Here is an 18027-nt window from a genome sequence, read left to right as displayed (position 1 = left end):
AGAACCTCCCTCACATCAAATCCCTCTTACATGTCACTTCTCTCTCACTTCCCCTTCTGCCACCAGCCAGAGGAAGCTTTCTGCTTTAAACTGCTCATGTGATTAAGTTCTGTCCATTTGGATAACCCCCCTGTCTCAGAGTCACCTGATGAGTAGCCTTAAGTACATCCACTAATCCCTTTTGATGTGCACGGTAGCATCATCTCGGGAGTGACACCAAGGGGTGAAGGTCATGGGCCATCTTAGAAATCTGCTTCCCATGCTAACTGTAGCTCACATTACCTTCCTTCGGGGCCTCAACTGTAACACGATTTACCTCTGTGACCTCCTAACAACCTTTTGCCAAATTCTCTTTCCTCTCGTGGGGAGAGAAAACAGCCTAGTTATGTTGATTTTTCTTTAACATGGTCTGTAGGGCCAGGGCAGGTAGTAAGATCTGCAGAGTGTGTTCCCAGCATGGGCAGCTCTGACAGGGTGAGCTCAGCACCTGTATTTCTGGCTACATGCAGGAAGGCGGGTGGCAAGCCTGGGATCTTGGGAACATCAGAAGGGGATAGGGCCTCCCTTCCCCTGGTGCTTGTCATAGAATGATGCGCACCACGATCTCCTCCCTTTATAGATTATTCCAGAGGGGAGACAGGATTTAACCAAAGTTTGTAGGACTAGCCAGAGCTCCTAGTTCAATGTTGTTTCTGCTGCTCTAGGTCAATACTAGGGTCAGCTGTTTTCTTTGCCAGTTCTTTGCTCTGGCCTCTAGGGGATCTCTATGAAAAGCCTTGCGTAGTGTCTTCAGTTTGTTTCCTGCCCTCTAGTCTAGTAGGTAGGATTGCTGGTCGCCTTATCCAGGCCCAAGAAGCATGGGAAATTGCATATTCCAAGTATCATGCTGGCCAATTCTTTTTTTTTTTAAAATTTATTTATTAATTTAGGCTGCTCCAGGTCTTAGCTGCCACGTGCTGGATCTTCGTTGCGGCATGCCTGATCCTTTAGTTGTGGTAAGCGGACTTCCTAGTTGCGGCATGCATGTGGGATCTAGTTCCCTGACCAGGGATCAAACCCGGTCCCCCTGCATTGGGAGCATGGAGTCTTACCCACTGGACCACCAGGGAGGTCCCATGCTGGCCGATTCTGACAGAGCATTCCAGAGAAAGTATCTGCCGTCAGTTGCAGAAGAAAACTGAGGTGAGAAAGACAGGCGGGGCTGGAAAAGAAGATGCCAAGGGCAGGAGGTGGTATGCTTAAGCTCCTGGGTTTCTAGTTTTTCTGTGGCAATGGGTTTGCAACATGACTTTGGAGGACTAGCCCAAGGTCTGGGTGTGATACCGGAGGCTCCAAGGCTTGTGTCAGGGGCGGCAGGGGAGGGATGGGTGCAGGAACTGAAAAGCCTGGTGGGTATGAGATAGGATAGTTCATGCTTTAAGGAACATCTACATTTGTGTTCTTTATTTTTTCAGAAGTGAGGATTAAAAGAATAAAGGATAGAGGAAATGAAGGGAAGAATAGAGCCATCAGAGGTGATGATATTGAAGTCTGATGCTGACCCAATTCTGATGCTGACCCAGAGAAAATTTCACCTGCTTGCATTTCCACTGACCAACTAAATAAAGGGCTGGTTAAGAAGCTTCGAGGGACTTCCCTGGTGGCGCAGTGGTTAAGACTCTTCACTCCCAGTGCAGGGGGCCCGGGTTCGATCCCTGGTCAGGGAAATAGATCCTGCATGCCGCCACGAAGAGTTTGCATGCCACAACTAAGGAGTTCATGTGCCACAACTAAGGAGCCCATGAGCTGCAACTAAAAAAAAGGAGCCTGCCTGCCACAACTAAGGAGCCCACGTGCCACAACTAAGAAGCTGGTGAGCCACAACTAAGGAGCTGGCCTGCCACAACTAAGACCCGACGCAACCAAATAAATAAATAGATAAATAAATAAATATTTTTTTAAAAAAAGAAGAAGCTTTGAGACTACTTCTCTTCCAATCACCACTGGAAAATACACATGAGTCTCCCTCCCATTAGAGACACATGCTACCAGGGATATCCAAGTTCTGCTGGGGAGGAATTTAGCTCTAAAAATTCAGATCTTTTTAGAGCTGGTCCCATAAACCACAGGCACAGGCCCCACGCAGAGCCTTCCTCTGGGCCTTTTAGATTGTGTCAGGTCCTAGGGTTGGCAACACCATCACCTCCACCAAATGACTCTGCAAGTTTCAAATCTCCAAAAACAAAGGTCTTGGGAGGAAAAAAGTGGCAGAGAGATGGAAACGGACCAGGACCCAAGGGCAGACGCTGGAGGAGGTGCTGCAATAGCATCCTTTGTGAATCCTGTCCAGGTTCTCTGAATATGCCCTTGAGTTGGGGCTGTGGGTGCAGTGGAATAAAGACAATTCATAGTTATTGTCTTGGGAGAGGGCAGGGACCTCTCCCAATAAGGACCCTCTTATTGCAACAAAGTCTCCAGACTCCTGGCTGGAAGCTGTCCTCGGCCCACGTCTTTCCCTTTGCAATCCAAGGTCCTTCCACCAGGCTGGGCTTCTGGAGAGCATCATCTAGACCCGGGCACCCCAGGCCAGGACAGTGGAGGGGCGGGCTCTGGTGCTGTTGAGGACCTTCACCGCTGGCTTCAGTCATCTCTCCCAGCTCTGCTCTTCCCTTTGAAGGGATGCAGTTGACAAGCGGGTCTATTAGAGCCTTAACTGAATCGTCAGCACACCAGCCATTAGTGGCTGCTGATGAGGGAATCCAGAGGACTACAGCATCAGTTATCAAGTTTGACTTCTGAACGTGGCTCTGCCAACAGTGGGCTCTCATGAGAGTCTTTAGAAAATGTGATGGAGGCAGGGAGGAGAGGCATGTGCCCATGGTGTGGCTATGCCCAGGATAGGCTCTTACGGGGCCTGCTCTATGTGGCTACAGGTCCCGGGGCAGCCAGTGCATCGGAGACAGAAGAGCGTCCCACTCACAGGCCTGCATGCCTCTCTGCCAGACCTTTACACCTTCCTGAAAATGCATATGCTTCTTTGCCTCCCACAGCTGTTTCCTCCGTAAGTCTTGCCATCTCATCCATGGTCTTCCTTAATGCCTTCAGTCAAAATCATTCCCAAGTTTCCCGTCATCCACATCCATCCTAACAGTCACTGAGTCCTTGGAATGCCAACTTGTTAATATCTCTCTGGACTCCTCTTCCTTTCCTTCTCCTACTACTTTAGTTCAAGCCCTCATCATCACCATGGAAATGGTCACGTCGGGAAATTGGTCTCTCCATCTCCAGTTCATCTCCTCACCTATGTCCAAATCATTCTCCTTTCTAAAAAGCAAATTTGATTGTCACTTCTCAAAACCCTTCAGGGATCCTTATAGCTTACAGGAGAAAGCATGATTTTTCAGCAGAGCATTATAGGACCTCCATGATCTTGGATCCTTGCATCTCACCCTCATAGTCCCTCATTCTCTGCTTTTCAAATCTATCTGGAGCCCCAGTGCACTGCCTGCCCTTCCCTAAAGTACCAAAATGTTGGGGTCATCATCTTACTTTGCACATGCAGATGTGTCTACCTGGAGTGCCTTCCCCCACTGGATCACATGGGAAACTTGTACCTGTCTATTAAGTCTCATGTAAGAATTCTTCCTAATTCACCCCTTCTTTCCCGGGAGCCCTGTACATAGTTTTCTCCTAGCACCTAATCACACTACAATTATAATTATTTATTTGTCTCCCCTACTGGACTTTGAGATCATTAAGGACATCAGCTTCAGTATTTATTTCTGGAAGCCTCGGGTCGAGCACACGTGTCTAGCGCATCAAAGACATTCAGTATGCTACCATTTACTACAGTGTGTGCTTGACCAATGGATTAAAATACTGACGATGTTTCTTCCAGTTCCTTTCATGGATCTGTATTGATGTGCATTTTATTATTCTATGTGGGATTGTTAGTTGTTCACAGTCTAATTCTTTCAAACCCAAAGAGACATGTTTTAGCCGTCAGAAATACCCACCCTCTACCCCAAGAGCTCAGCACATGACCTTGGGATCCTTGAATATTTATGGAATTAAACTAAAATCTGCAAGTGTTAATTGAGCCTCTTGTTCTACTGAGGCCCTAAAAGGAGGTGCTTGGGGAAAATGTCAGACTGTAATAACCTATATGGGAAGAGAATCTGGAAAAAAATGGATATATGTCTATGTGTAACTGAATCACTTTGCTGTACACCTGCAACTAACACAACATTGTAAATCAACTATACTCTATTATAAAATAAAAATTAAATTTAAAAAAATTAAAAGCCTATGGGGTGGGACAGGGATAAATTAGGAGTTGGGGATTAACAGATACACACTACTGTATATAAAATAGATAAACAACAAAGACCTACTATATTACAAGTTATATTTAATAGCTTGTAGTAACCTATAATGGAAAAGAATCTGAAAAAGTATATATATATGTATATATATATGCACATGTATAAGTAACTGAATAACTTTGCTATACACCTGAAACCATATACACCTGAAACTAACACAACATTGTAAATCAACTATTCTTCACTAAAAAAGCAAAACAAAACAAAACAGAACCCCACAGCTGTCACAACAGCCTCAGATGGTGTGCAGCCCTGTGCCCAGCCTACGTATGAGAAAACCGAATCCCATGGAAAATAGGAAGGGCTCATACCACGCTGCCTGCTGCCAGGGCTCCAGACTCCCACCTGCAGTGACTACCGCGCGGTAGCCATATGTGGTTAATGTAAGTCAATCACTCCAACTGGGAGGGAAGCTCTTCCTGCTTCCTCCCATCCCCTCCATCTGCTAATGCTTTGCCATCCAGGGGATTGTCCGCACATCAAAGCCTGTCAGATTGGACAAAACGAGATAACAACGCAGAGATTAAACTCTTGCCCGAAGTGGTAGCCTTTGTGCAGCCCAGAAGTCGCTTTGTCTGGGGACTTTTAAAATTGAATCACACAGTCTCAAAATGAGGACAGTTAAGCCCCATAAGAGAAGAGAATTGTTCAAGGTAGTCTTCCCGGTACCTAAAGAGATACCTTGCACACAGTAGGCACTTAATAAATATTTAAGAAAAATACTGCAAATGGTAGCAACAGGAGCGTTTCAGCAGTGTTTAGAAGGCCATGCCCATTCTTATTCTTACACTTACTTATACCAAGAGCACCTATGAGATGCTGAGCTGCTTTGCATACACTCAGCCCTGTTCTTGTCTCTTTCCTCCATCAGCCCAGAGGGGAAAGCCATAGCACAGCCTGCATGTCCTGCAGAGCGGGAGGCTGTGGGTTGCCCACTTCCTGCAGCAGACTCTTCACCCTTAGTTCACTAAAAGGCAAAATTTCAAAACAGGCATGGGACTAAGGTGAGCTGAAAGAGGCAGAAATTAATTGTCCCACTCATCTTATTACAGGCCTTGCTCTAAAGAAACTCATTCTGTCAGCTTTAAGGAAATGGGAGTCTAATTGCCTGTAAAAATACATGTGTGAACTTTCTCCTAAAATGTATTACATTAAATCATATATTTTGACCTCACCCTGGGTGAGTTTATCCAATTCTTTCCTGAAATGGATGAAACAATGTCCATATATTGATATTTAAATCATGCCCTGTGGATCCCAATCTTTTTTTAAGTGAAATTTTGGCTGAGATAATCACAGATGTGAATGCAGTTTTATGAAATAATACGGAGAGACCCCCTATGTCCTTTACCCAGTTTTCCCCAATGGTTAACGTCTTGCAAAACTATAGTACCATATTGCAACCAGAATATTGAAGTTGGTGAAATCCACAGATTTTGCTCAGATCTTCCTCATTTTACTTTCACTCATTTTGGCATGTGTATTTAGTTCTCCACAATTTGATCCCACGTATAAGTTGTGTATCTACCACCATAATGGGATGGTGAGCTATACCATCACCGCAGGGATTTCTCATGCTCCCTTAATAACCACAGCCTACACCCTCCCCACACCCCCCTCCCCATTACATTTGCACGTTACATGACTCTCCATGGTCTTTCCCAATTTGATGGCTATAAGTACTCCATTTTAAGAATTTATCAATACCATATTCACCCAATCCTCGATAGTTGAACATTTTTTAGATGTATCTATTTTTGTTGTTGGAAACTCTATATTCAGTTTGGCTTCAGAAACTCCTGAAAGGCCTTAATGGTCAGAAGCATCTTTCCTGGCCATCCTGAAATGTCCCCACTAGCATTCTGTCCCTATAGCTGGAGGCTTTGATTCCTGTTCTATGCAAACAACCCTGGAGGTTCTATCCATAACTTGTATATAAATGTGAAAGGAAGAGAGAAGTGAAAAGTTTTAATAAAGGGAAAAGGGTAAAGAGAGGGTGTGAATACAGGAGGATGGAGGTAAATTGGGGGATTTTAAGTGTAGGAACCTATCTTCATTGCAATTTGCCTGGCCTGAACCCCCACTGCTAATGAACTCGGATGATCTGACGTTCTCTGATCCAGGGCTCCATTCGGCCTCTCTCCCAGCCCAGGTCCTGGTGTCAGTCTTTCCAGGCACAGGTGGAGTTTCTGCAGCTGACTCAGGCCTGGGAGGAGACCGTGCACAGGCTCCCCTGGCTCCTGTCCTAGGATCCCCAGCCAGCAGAGCCAGGCACGAAAGCCCCACACCAGTGACAGCACAGGGAGCAAGTGGCTGGCCCCCTGCACCACCCATCCTGGCAAGCTGGGAGTCTGGCTGGCATCACTCCCGGCTCATTTCTAAGAGCTCGCTAGCTAGATATTTACTGGGAGGGACCCTTGGCAAGAGGAGGAAGCTGGGCAGAAATGGTGCCCAGGCCCATTCACCCACTGCGCTGTGGCAACTGAGGTGTATTGCCCTGATGGAGTTTGGTTTATGACACAACTTTAGCAAGCTTCTTCCCCAGGCTGTCCCTCACCCGGATGGCCAGGGGAAGAGGCGAGGCAACCCTTCCATCACCAGAGGCAGGATGCAATGTTTATTGTGTGTCCCTCACTCTGTAGCAAGGGAAATTTGATTTATTTTAGAGTTAATCCGTCACCCTCTGGCATCCTTTCAAGGTGGACCTTGAGCATAATTGCAGGATCTGGATAAAATGGGGAAGTCAAATTCAATTTATCCCATTAACATTTAAAAGACATTTAATTACAATAAAAACTGAAAAGCATTTAATGTGAATGGGACCATGGCTTTATCTTCTCTCTGTGTTTTCCCCACCAATCTCTCTCTCCCTACTGCCATTGGCCTGTTGGAACTTTGTTTCCTGGTTTTAAGGGTTCCCATGAGCCTCGGCCCCATTGTCACCTTGGCTGCAGCAGGGGGAAAGGAAGTGCTATGTCCTCTCACCGCCCTTTGTGCAGACCTAGATCCACTCATCCCTGTCTGCATGGTCATCGCATTGTCTGCTCTGCTGCACTTTACTTTTCGTATCTTATCCCGTCCCCTCTTCCCTTCAAGGGCCAGGGAGTAGGACAGATGGGATGCAGTCACATCTGCCTCTTTCAGCTGTCCCCTCGCCAAGCCCTCAGTCCAAGCTGGACTGTCCAGCACCCAGAAGAGACACACTCGCAGAGCACCACAAAGCCGGGGCAGCTAAGGGTGTGATTTTAGAAAAAGATAGTATATTTCATTTTTCTCCAAGGTCACCAAGGTAGACAAGAAAGACTAGCATTTGGTCAGATTTCTTCATACTTATTTTATGATTAGGTATTGCTTTTACTTTTAATTCTATATGGGATTGTGGGAGGCAGACAAACGGTCCCCCAAAGATGTGCGTGCCCTAATCTCAGAAACCGTAAATGTGCTATGTTATACGGTCAAGGGAAATTAAGGGGGCAAGTGGATTAAGGTTGCTAATGAGCTGCTTTATTTTATTTTATTTAAAAAAAATTATTTATTTATTTGGTTGCCCTGAGTCTTAGTTGCGGCAGGTGGGCTCCTTAGTTGTGGCTTACAGGCTCCTTAGTTGCGGCATGCAAACTCTTAGTTGCGGCATGCATGTGGGATCTAGTTCCCTGAGCAAGCATCGAACCCAGTCCCCTGCATTGGGAGCACAGAGTCTTAATCACTGTGCTACCAGGGAAGACCCATGAGCTGACTTTAAAATAGGAAGGTGACCCTGGATTATCCAGGGGGCCCAATGTAACAAAAAGGGTTCCTAAAAGTGGAAGGGGGGGGCAGAAGACAAAACCAAAGTGCTATAATGTGAGAAGGGCTTTACCCACTCTTGCTGGCTTTGAAGATGGAGGAAGGGGCCACGGTTCAAGGAACACAGACGGCCTCTAGAAGCTCGTGAGGGAAGGAAAAGGGTTCTGCACCGAGAAGCCTGCAGAAAGGAACACAGCCCAGCTGACACCTTGATTTTAGCCAGTGGGACCTATGTTGGACTCCAAATCTCCAGAACTGTGAGATAACAAATCTGTATTGTTTTATATCATTGAATTTGTGGGTGTTTGTTAAAGTTTGGAAACTAATCCAGGCCCTGCCTAGATTAGGGGAGGAGAAAGATGCCTGGAGCCACACTATCATCCCCAGCAAACATATTCATTCCCAAGCATCTTCCAGGTGAAAGGCAATGTGTTGGGGCCTGGTCCTTGCCTTCCATAAACCCTAGAGGAGATGGCACAAAGCAGGTGCTCAGTGGGGCTCTGGAGAGGGAGCCTTTGGGGTTTGCAGGCTGGAGCTAGTCCAGGGTCAACTTTAGTTGGGTAAACACGGGAAAGGTAGTTAATATCTCTGAATTCCCATTTCTCCACATTATAATGGATATAATAATAATATTAGGGTTGATATGAAGAATGAATGAGTTAATATTTGGAAAGCCCATATAACAGTGCCTGGCACGTGAGAAAGGCCATGTAAGTGTTAGTTATCACTGCACTTTTAGGAAAGTCTTTAGGGGCAAAGCAGCCTTCAAGGAAGAAAAGTTAGAGAGATAATAAAAATAACCAATATTTACCAACTCCTTCCTGTGGATAAGCAGTGTGATAAGCATTTATCTTTATAACATTATGTGCAAGGATTGATCTTCGTTCCACCTTACAGGCGCACAAAGCTTAGAGGCTTAGAGAGCTAAGTAGCCCAACAGTTGAGAGGCCGAGTAGGGATGCAAACCCAGATTCTTGTCCTTTCAGTCAGCACACTTATACGACTGCTCGGAGGCGGGGATGAGCACGTGCTGGAAGAAAATCGAGGCAGGCAGTTAGTTCAGTGGAAGCCAAAGGCTGGTATGAAGGAGGAGCTCACTGGGACCAGGCTGGGAAGTCAGAGGGGCCAGACAGGATGGCTTGAACAGCAAGATGTTATTATTTAGGGAAGAGAAACAGATGGACTTGTAAGAACATGAATCTGGCAGGTGTGTCGGGGGGGATGGATTCAAGAGAAGGGGATCCAGATGTAGACAAAGCAGTTAGGGCATCATCCCAGATGCAGAGGTACTGGAGTGGAGAAGATGTGAGGAACAGGTGAGTGAGGAAAGTAATACAAAGGAAGCACTCCCACAGAATGGGAGAAAATATTTGCAAATGAAGCGACCGACAAGGGATTAATCTCCAAAATATACAAACAGCTCGTGTAGCTTTATGTCAAAAAAAAAAAACCCAATCAAAAAATGGAAGCTCTAAATAGACATTTCTCCAAAGAAGACACACAGAGGGGCAAAAATCACATGAAAATATGCTCAACATCACTAGTTATCAGAGAAATGCAAATCAAAACTACAACGAGGTATCACCTCATGCCGGTGAGAGTGGCCATCATCAAAAAGTCTACAAACAATAAATGCTGGAGAGGGTGTGGAGAAAAGGGAACCCTCCTACACTGTTGGTGGGAATGTAAATTAATATAGCCACTATGGAGAACAGTATGGAGGTTTCTCAAAAAACTAAAAACAGAGCTACCGTATGACCCAGCAACCCCACTCCTGGGCATATATCCAGAGAAAACCATAATCTGAAAGGATACATGTGCCCCAGTGTTCATTGCAGCACTGTTTACAATAGCCAAGACATGGAAGCACCTAAATGTCCATTGACAGAGGAATGGATAAAGAAGATGTGGTACATATATACAATGGAATACTACTCAACCATAAAAAAGAATGAAATAATGTCATTTGCAGCAACATGGATGGACCTAGAGATTCTCATACTGGGTGAAGTAGGTCAGACAGAGAAAGACAAACATCATATGGTATCACTTATATGTGGAATTTAAAAAATGGTACAAATGAACTTATTTACAAAACAGATATAGAGTTACAGGTGTAGAAAACAATCTTATGGTTACTGGGGAGAAAGGGGAGAGGGATAAATTGGGAGATTGAGATTGACATAAAGACCAATGACCCAGCTGCCTGGGCCCATCTGCCGCAGGAAGTGGGGAGCTCACCACCCCTGAGTCTCCCTTCTCTGCCCCACCTCCCTGCAGGTTATCCCCCGTCCCCTGCCACCCTACCCCGTTCTTTCTGGCGCGTTGGGAATTCAACCCAAGCGCATGCTCTCTGAACATTGAAACATCGCCCCAATCATCCTGCACGCAGCTGTCAGAACAGGATTAAGTGCAAAGGAACCGAAACAAGGAAACAAACAACCGAAACAAGAAAAGCAAATAACAGAGGAGGCTGCGGAAAAGCCTCCCTACCAGCCCAGTGATGAACAGAGAGCCCCCTTGGAGTTTACATCTCCCCTTCGTGCAGTTGCAGGTTCCGAGCCGACGTCACCCCGCCTGGCAGATCCCCATGGAGCAAACCCACTGGACACCCGAGCTCTCTTGGTTGGACCGTCTTTGCAGCAGAGTAGGGGGCTCTGTAGGTGCCATGACACAGAGGGTGGCCGACAAATGTGGGATTTAAGGAAAACAACTTCCCAGAGGATTTTCTGATGATTTATTTAAAACATTCAGTCGCAGAGTCAATAACAGAAGCAAAAAAGAACAAAAAAGTGCAGGAGTTGATAAAGTCATTAGCCGGGGAGAGAGGATATCCCAGGGTGCAGGAGACATGATCGCCCGGATGGAGGCCGGAGTGGGTGGAGAACGGCACCCACACGCCCTCCACACAGCCCTGGGCACCAGGGAGCCCCGAGGAGCTGTTTCAAGCTTTTTGGCTTGGTCCACCCAGAGGCCTGGCCCCGAGGACTAAGGAGTCCCACGGAAAAGCAGAGCCAGTAGCCTGGAAGGCAGAGCAGGATGGCTTAAGGCTGCAGTCGGTCAGGAGGTTTAGAAACTTGCAGGGGTTATTATGGAAGGAAAACCATTCCAGCTGGAAATCAGAGAGAATGCGAAGTGGGTCAGAAGGTTCAAGAACATGTTTCAGCACATTTAGACCTTTGGCAGAGGACCATGGGGCCGCTTGCTTCCTACCAGTTCTTTTTTTTTTTCTCTTTTATTTATTTTATTTTTATTATTATTTTATTTTTATTATTATTTTTTTTTTTGCGGCACGCGGGCCTCTCACTGTTGTGGCTTCTCCTGTTGCGGAGCACAGGCTCCAGACGCGCAGGCGCAGCGGCCATGGCTCACGGGCCCAGCCGCTCCGTGGCATGTGGGATCTTCCCGGACCGGGGCACGAACCCGCGTCCCCTGCATCGGCAGGCGGACTCCCAACCACTGCGCCACCAGGGAAGCCCTTATTTTTATTTTTATCATTTTTTTTACATCTTTATTGGAGTATAATTGCTTTACAATGGTGTGTTAGTTTCTGCTTTATTATTTTAATGAACCCAGTAGATCAAGACTTTTCCTGGAGGGGAGCTCAGTGTGAGTGGTGGACCTCAGAGAGCTGCCTGCTCGTTTGCCTTTATGCCGATTCTATTCTATTGCCTTTATGCCCCTCCAGCCCCCACTGCTTTTCTGCCTTATTTCAGACTCTCGTCTTTTTCTCCTGCATTATTGAAACAGCCCCCTAAATGGTCTCCCCACCTGTGTTCTCATCACCTTCCAGTCCTCCCCCCTCCCAGCCTTCCAGACTGATGCTTAGACATCCCAAATCCGATTGCCTCACACAGCTGCTTAAAATCCTCCCCGGCTCCCTGCTGCCCATGGACGTGTTCTCAGGCTTCCTTGATCACCAGGTTCCCCAGAGATGGTTACCAGAATACAGATTCTTAGGCCCCCTTGAGATTCTAATTTAGCAGATCGGAGGCGGAGCTCCAGTATCCGTATCATCAATAAATATCCTAGTTGATTCTCATGATCAGGAACGTGTAGGAGACACTGTCTAGAGCTAACGCTGAACTCTCGCTCGTGTGAAAGGTCTGTGTTGGGCGGCTGTCTCTGCACCCTGACAGTTGAGCTGCATCTCTGAGCATCACTTGTTGGAGCCCAGCCAGACTGGGCTCTGGAATGGGGATCAAAAACTGAAGGCTGGTTCAGAATACCAACCACGGGGCAGTCCAAGCTCATTGTCAGGCAGACCACCCGGCTCTGGGCTGGGAGAAGGCAGGTACATGGGCTTTGGAGAGATGAAGAGGTTTTTTTCTTTCTTTCTTTCTTACAAAAATGAGAGAAAAACAGACTGCAGGTAGACAGGGAAAAGCAGTTAAAAACCCATATTATATAAATAACTTGTGGTGTCCACTCTCTCCTGTTGTTCTGAGACAAGCAGCTTAGTAAGTAAACTGAGGCAAGACAAACAAGATAGTAACAAGCACTAAACGAGCTTGGCCGGGATTCTCCAAAGTGCACGCATCTGAAATTTTCGAGCTCCGGGTGGTAGAACTGTGACGTCAGCAGTTTGCCTGAACGTCCTCCAACCGCTCCCTTTGGCTTCTCCTTCTGCCTCGGTTGCCTCCCTCGGCTGCCTGATCACTGGGATCCAGATACTTAGGGCCGCTCACCACAGATTCCATTTCAGCAGCCCACCTGCCCCACTCTCACCCCTTCACCCATCTCTATTCTCATCCCTTCACCCACCCCTCATTTCATACCTTGACCACTTGCTTCCAGATGGCAAACGATCTGATGAACTGATCTCTGCTGAGGTTTCAATGCCTGATAGTAACTATATATAATGTTACATACCTATGTAAACACTATATTCCTGAATATAGTGTTATAGAGCTTATGTTTTTACCGGTAAACTGCTGGGAGACAAACCTTTGCTAAAGGTTTAATTTACGGGTGTGAGACGTAGGAAAAGATTGTTATCATTTCCCACCTGTTGGCTTTAACCACTGTGCTCTAGCCCTGATCACTGTGCTGGCGCAGAGTAGGGACCTGATAACCTGGCTCCGGGGCTTAGACAACGGAAAGACTGCTCCTTTCTGACACCTGGATTCCACCTGGATTTTCTTGGACCACTAAGTGTTGATATAAGCATTGTTTTGGCAAAGAAGAGTAAATATTCCGTAAGATGTTATGGAAAAACCCCGAACGAACTTTTTGGCCAACCCAATATCTATTTAACGAAAAGGGTATCATTTAACTTTTATATCTCTCAAGATTTTTTATTTAAATAATTCCCCAATTTAAAAAAATCTATGTCAGACCGTGGCTTTCTGATTTGATTTGCTGATTTAAGTCTTAATAAAATACTATTACTCCTGTTCTGCCTCAAATAGAAGTGTCTTACAATAAGAGTTGTCCTCATCCCTGGTGAGTTTTTTTTTTTTTTTTGTCTCCTGTGCAAGCAGTGTTCTCAGGCACAAACCCAACTTTCCAGCTGGGATCTTCCCCTGTGATCTGCTGGTATGTCAGGTTGGAGGGCTCTTCACTGTCTTGGATGGATAGAATCCATCTCACTCCCTGTATTAGCTTCCTAGAGCTACCATAACAAAGTACCACAAATTGCGTGGTTTGAAACAATAGAAATGTATCTTCTCACACTTCCGGAGGCTGGAAATCTAAAATCAAGATGTCAACAGAGGCATGCTCTCTCCGAAGGCTCTGGGGAGACTCCTTTCTTACCTCTCCCAAGCTTCTGGTGGTTGCCAGAATGGCCTGACTTGTAGACACGTTACTCCAAACTCTGCCTCTGTTTTCACAGGATATTCTCCCTGTGTGTTTGTGTCTCTGTTTTCTCCTCTTGTAAGGGTACGAGTCATCGAATTAGGGCCTGTTATAATCCAGCATGACGTCATCTGAACTAATTACATCTGCAAAGATCCTATTTCTAAATAAGCTTGCATTCTGAGGTTTTGGGTGGACATGAATTTGGGGGCACACTCTTCAGCCTAACACACTCCCCTTGGCATTTCTGCCCTCACTTTCAAGTTCTATGCATAGTGAATCCATCTGAATACACATCCATCTCTTCCTGTTTTCCCCGACTCACTCCTCTTTGTTAATGGCCTTAAGGTGTTTCCAAAGAGAGTAGAATGTTCTTATTCTGATTTTCCCAGGGCCGGGGCTGGAAACCCTTTGGCCAAAGACAGCTGGGGCAGAGAGTGGTCAGCGCTTCAGGAAACGGGTTCCTCACCAGCCTGCCCACAAAAGTTGACTGTGTTTCTCATACTGTTTTGCAATTAAGTGTGACCTCGTGACCAGGTTCTAATATATAGAATCTGAGCAGAATCATGTGCTCCACTTCCAGGATTGGCCCTTGATCACCTCCCATGCAGGATCCTCCAAGCTCTTTCCTTCTCTGCTAGCTTGAGGCAAATGGGCAGCATAGCCTTGAAAGCTGTGTGCTAAAAACGGCAGAGGTGGAAGATAAAAGGAACTGGACCTCTGTGTCATTTCCTGAATGAGAGGTACCTGTAGGTCAGGAACACCATTTTGGATCTTATAGGAGCAAGAAATACACTTTGATTGTGTTAAACCTGGGGGCTGATTTGCTATAGGCGTTAGCCTACTCTGAGTAACCAGGGGTCTAGTCCAAGTTTATATGGCTACGTTTATATTAGTGGCAGAGACATAGGCTTTAAAGACCCAGTTCTTCTCACTCTTATTCTAGTACTCTTGTCACTCAACCGCCCCATATCAGTTGAGCTTCAATCATTCCTATGATGTAGCATTTATTTCTTTGTGACAAATTTTAAGACTGCGTATTTCTTGGCCTGAGTCTATGCATTGAAACACAGACATGTGAAGTCCTGAGAATCTATGTGGATACTGACCTGACCGTTTCTCCTGTGCATTACTGGATACCTCATCTATCACTACTATTATTCTATGTCTTAGTCTGCTAGTCTATGTCTTGGGCTCCTCTAACAGAATGACACAGACTGAATGGCTTATAAAAAACAGATTAATTTCTCACAGTTCTGGAGGTTGACGTTGGTAGGTTCAGTGTCAGGTGAAGACTCACTTCCTTCCTGGTTCATGGGTGACTGTCTTCTCCCTATAACCACACATGGCAGAAAGGGATGTCTCTGTGGTCTCTTTTTTTAAGGGTGCTAATCACCTCCCAAAGGGCGCCCTCTCCTAATACCATCACAGTGGACACTAGATTTCAACATGAAAATTTGGGGAGGACACAAATTCTTAGCCTACAGCATTCTACAGTTGATTTTGTGAGTTTATCCAACTATTTCCACCCAAGTTCATTTTAAGCCCTCTTGTGCTTTTCTTCTGGTATCAGTGTGCCCTTCAGCTTTCTCTGTGGAAGACTGTTCCACTTCAATATGAAACTTCCTCCATCCAGGCCTGGGTGCTCTCATGTAGCTCTGTTTTCTCACCAGGTCCAAGATATTTTGGCCCCATTCAGAGTGCCCTCCTTGACCACCAACCAGATGTTGATTTCCTAATTCTAGACCTTTCCTCCCAGGACCCTTCCCCTAACTTTTGAGTGCCAGGAACCCACACACCAGCTACAGAGCTACTGTCACGTGGAGGTATCAGCATCCGCCCAGACTTCCTGTTCTGGGGGACACTCAGGACTCCCACAGAGACTGGATGGGACCACTAGGGCCAGCATTGGTGTAATGTGGGGAGGGGGTGGCGTTAGCCTATTCCCACCCTTCTTCATGGTTCCTAAAATAATGCTGACCTCTGGCTGCCCAACACTCCAAAGATCTGCCCACGTCCTCTTCTACCTGAGTGTTTCTAGGTTTGCTCTACCCATTGTTTGTTATACCCAGTGTTTTCAATCTCCTTGCTTTCCTTTATCTCCCCACTTTAAAAAAGTCTCAGAGCTTCGTTTTCTAAGCTGAATGCCACGGGGCTATTTTTACTTTGCTGAGTCTGTTTGTCTCATTATTCTACTGTTCTCTCACTTGTACCAGCTCCCGGCTAAGCGTGAACATACCACTTCCAACCACTTCCAGATCGTTAATAAAGCTGTGAAGGAAGGCAGTTCCTTACCCTGAACCCTGTGTCACCAATTAGATGCTTACCCCCAGATGGGCTCCGTGGCAATTTATCATTACCCTATGGTCTTTCAGTCAGTGTTTAATCAGTGAGGCTGGGTTCTGATCCAGGCCAATTTTCAACTAAGTTTCCAAGGAAACTTTCTCGAGACCAGTTGCTTTTCTGAAGCTGTCTTCTCTCTTGCAGCCCTTCTAGCTGCTCAGTTGGGAGCACAGAAACCTGCCAGACCATTTATTTGGCTCTAATGATTGTTGAGGGTGGTAGCATTCATCTCTCTGTACTTCTATCAACTTCCACCTCTTGAGAAAAGGAAATCATCTTGGACTGCCCCCTTCTGTATTACAGAGACTGAACCGTTGCCAGGGTGGGGTTGGAAAGGGGAGCATATCCTCTACTCTAGGCAAGACCTTGATCACCAAGTCCTGCTTCCCAGACATATCCAGGTGCAGAACTTTATATAAGGGGGCTCTTCAGAAGGACACCAATGATATGGGGTGGGGTGCCCATGCTCAGTGAGTCTGAAGATTAAATCATAACCATTGGGCACTGATCATGTTTTAAGAGTTGGACCAGAGATGCCCATACAAATCTAGAGAAGCCATAGCCTGCAGCCTCAGATGACTTCAAGTGCGGTGGGGGTAGAATGAGAACCTAACAAATGGTCCCTGCCAGGAGTTGAGATATAAGAGGACCAGGATAAATATCAATATATTTGAAATTATGTTCCCTGGCAAGACAAAATTTTAATGTTTTATGAGTTGTTACCACTCTCAGCTGGGTTTGGCTATCAGAGAATGAGATGTGGAAGAGATACGTTTCTTGGTGAGTTGCTGGGTCATAGGCTAGGTACATCTTCAACTACTAGGTATCACCACATTTTCCTCCAAAGTAGATGCACCAATTTGCACACTATAATAGAGGAAGTCTGGGTATGCAACTCAGCTCCAGCACCAGGAACACGGGGGACACCAAATCTAGGTGGAAAACTCTCCAGCACTCTTCTTTCAGGCCATCGCTCAAAGTGTGGTGCCGAGGTGTCTACACCACAGACACGAGGGTGATTAAGACGCAGATTCCTGCATCCCATCCTAGCCCTTCTCCACCACAGTTTCTGAGCATAAGTCTGCATTTTAAACAAGGATGCTTAGGTGGTTCTACAGCAGGAGTTTTAAACCTGGGGTTCACAGGCACGCCAGGGCAAGGTTCTCAAGTTATGGTGTGCCTAAGAGTCACCTGGAAAGTGGGTACAATACAGACGCTGGAATCTAACACTTACAGATTCTTCTTAGTACGTCTGGAGGCGGGGCAGAGAGCCTGCCTGCATTTTTAATTAGCATCCCAGGTCTCTGTAGTGCAGGTGGTCCTGGGACCGCACTCTGAGGACCCCTGCCTAGGAGGTCTCAGGGGTTCTGTGCTCTGCATCCCATTCCTCCACTCCCACTCACTGACAACTTATGCACAAACCATCCATGTATGTGCCTCTGTGCCGTTTTATGAGGACGGTCTTCTGTTTCTTCAGATCCCCAAAGAGATCTGAAAAAGAGTCCAGAAAAAAAAGTTAAGATACACTGTTATAGATGCAGCCTGTTCTTACTGGTTCCAATAATTTCTTACATCTCTGTGTAAGCAATATAGGGGAAAAAAGGTATCCACCAGGAGCTGCGGACGCTACTCCCTCAGGTAAGCTATTTGCTCCTCAAATGATTCATAAGCCCTGTCCAGCAGAAGCCCAAGGACAGGAGCACACAAAAACGCATCCAGTCTCCAGTTTCGGATT

This window comes from Aethalodelphis obliquidens, unplaced genomic scaffold, assembly GCF_003676395.1.
Source record: "Aethalodelphis obliquidens isolate GAN/ISIS:26980383/991018 unplaced genomic scaffold, ASM367639v1 scaffold36, whole genome shotgun sequence".
NCBI classification, from domain to species: Eukaryota; Metazoa; Chordata; class Mammalia; order Artiodactyla; family Delphinidae; genus Aethalodelphis; species Aethalodelphis obliquidens.
The sequence above is the reverse complement of the archived record's forward strand: the minus strand, read 5'-3'. Positions refer to the sequence as shown.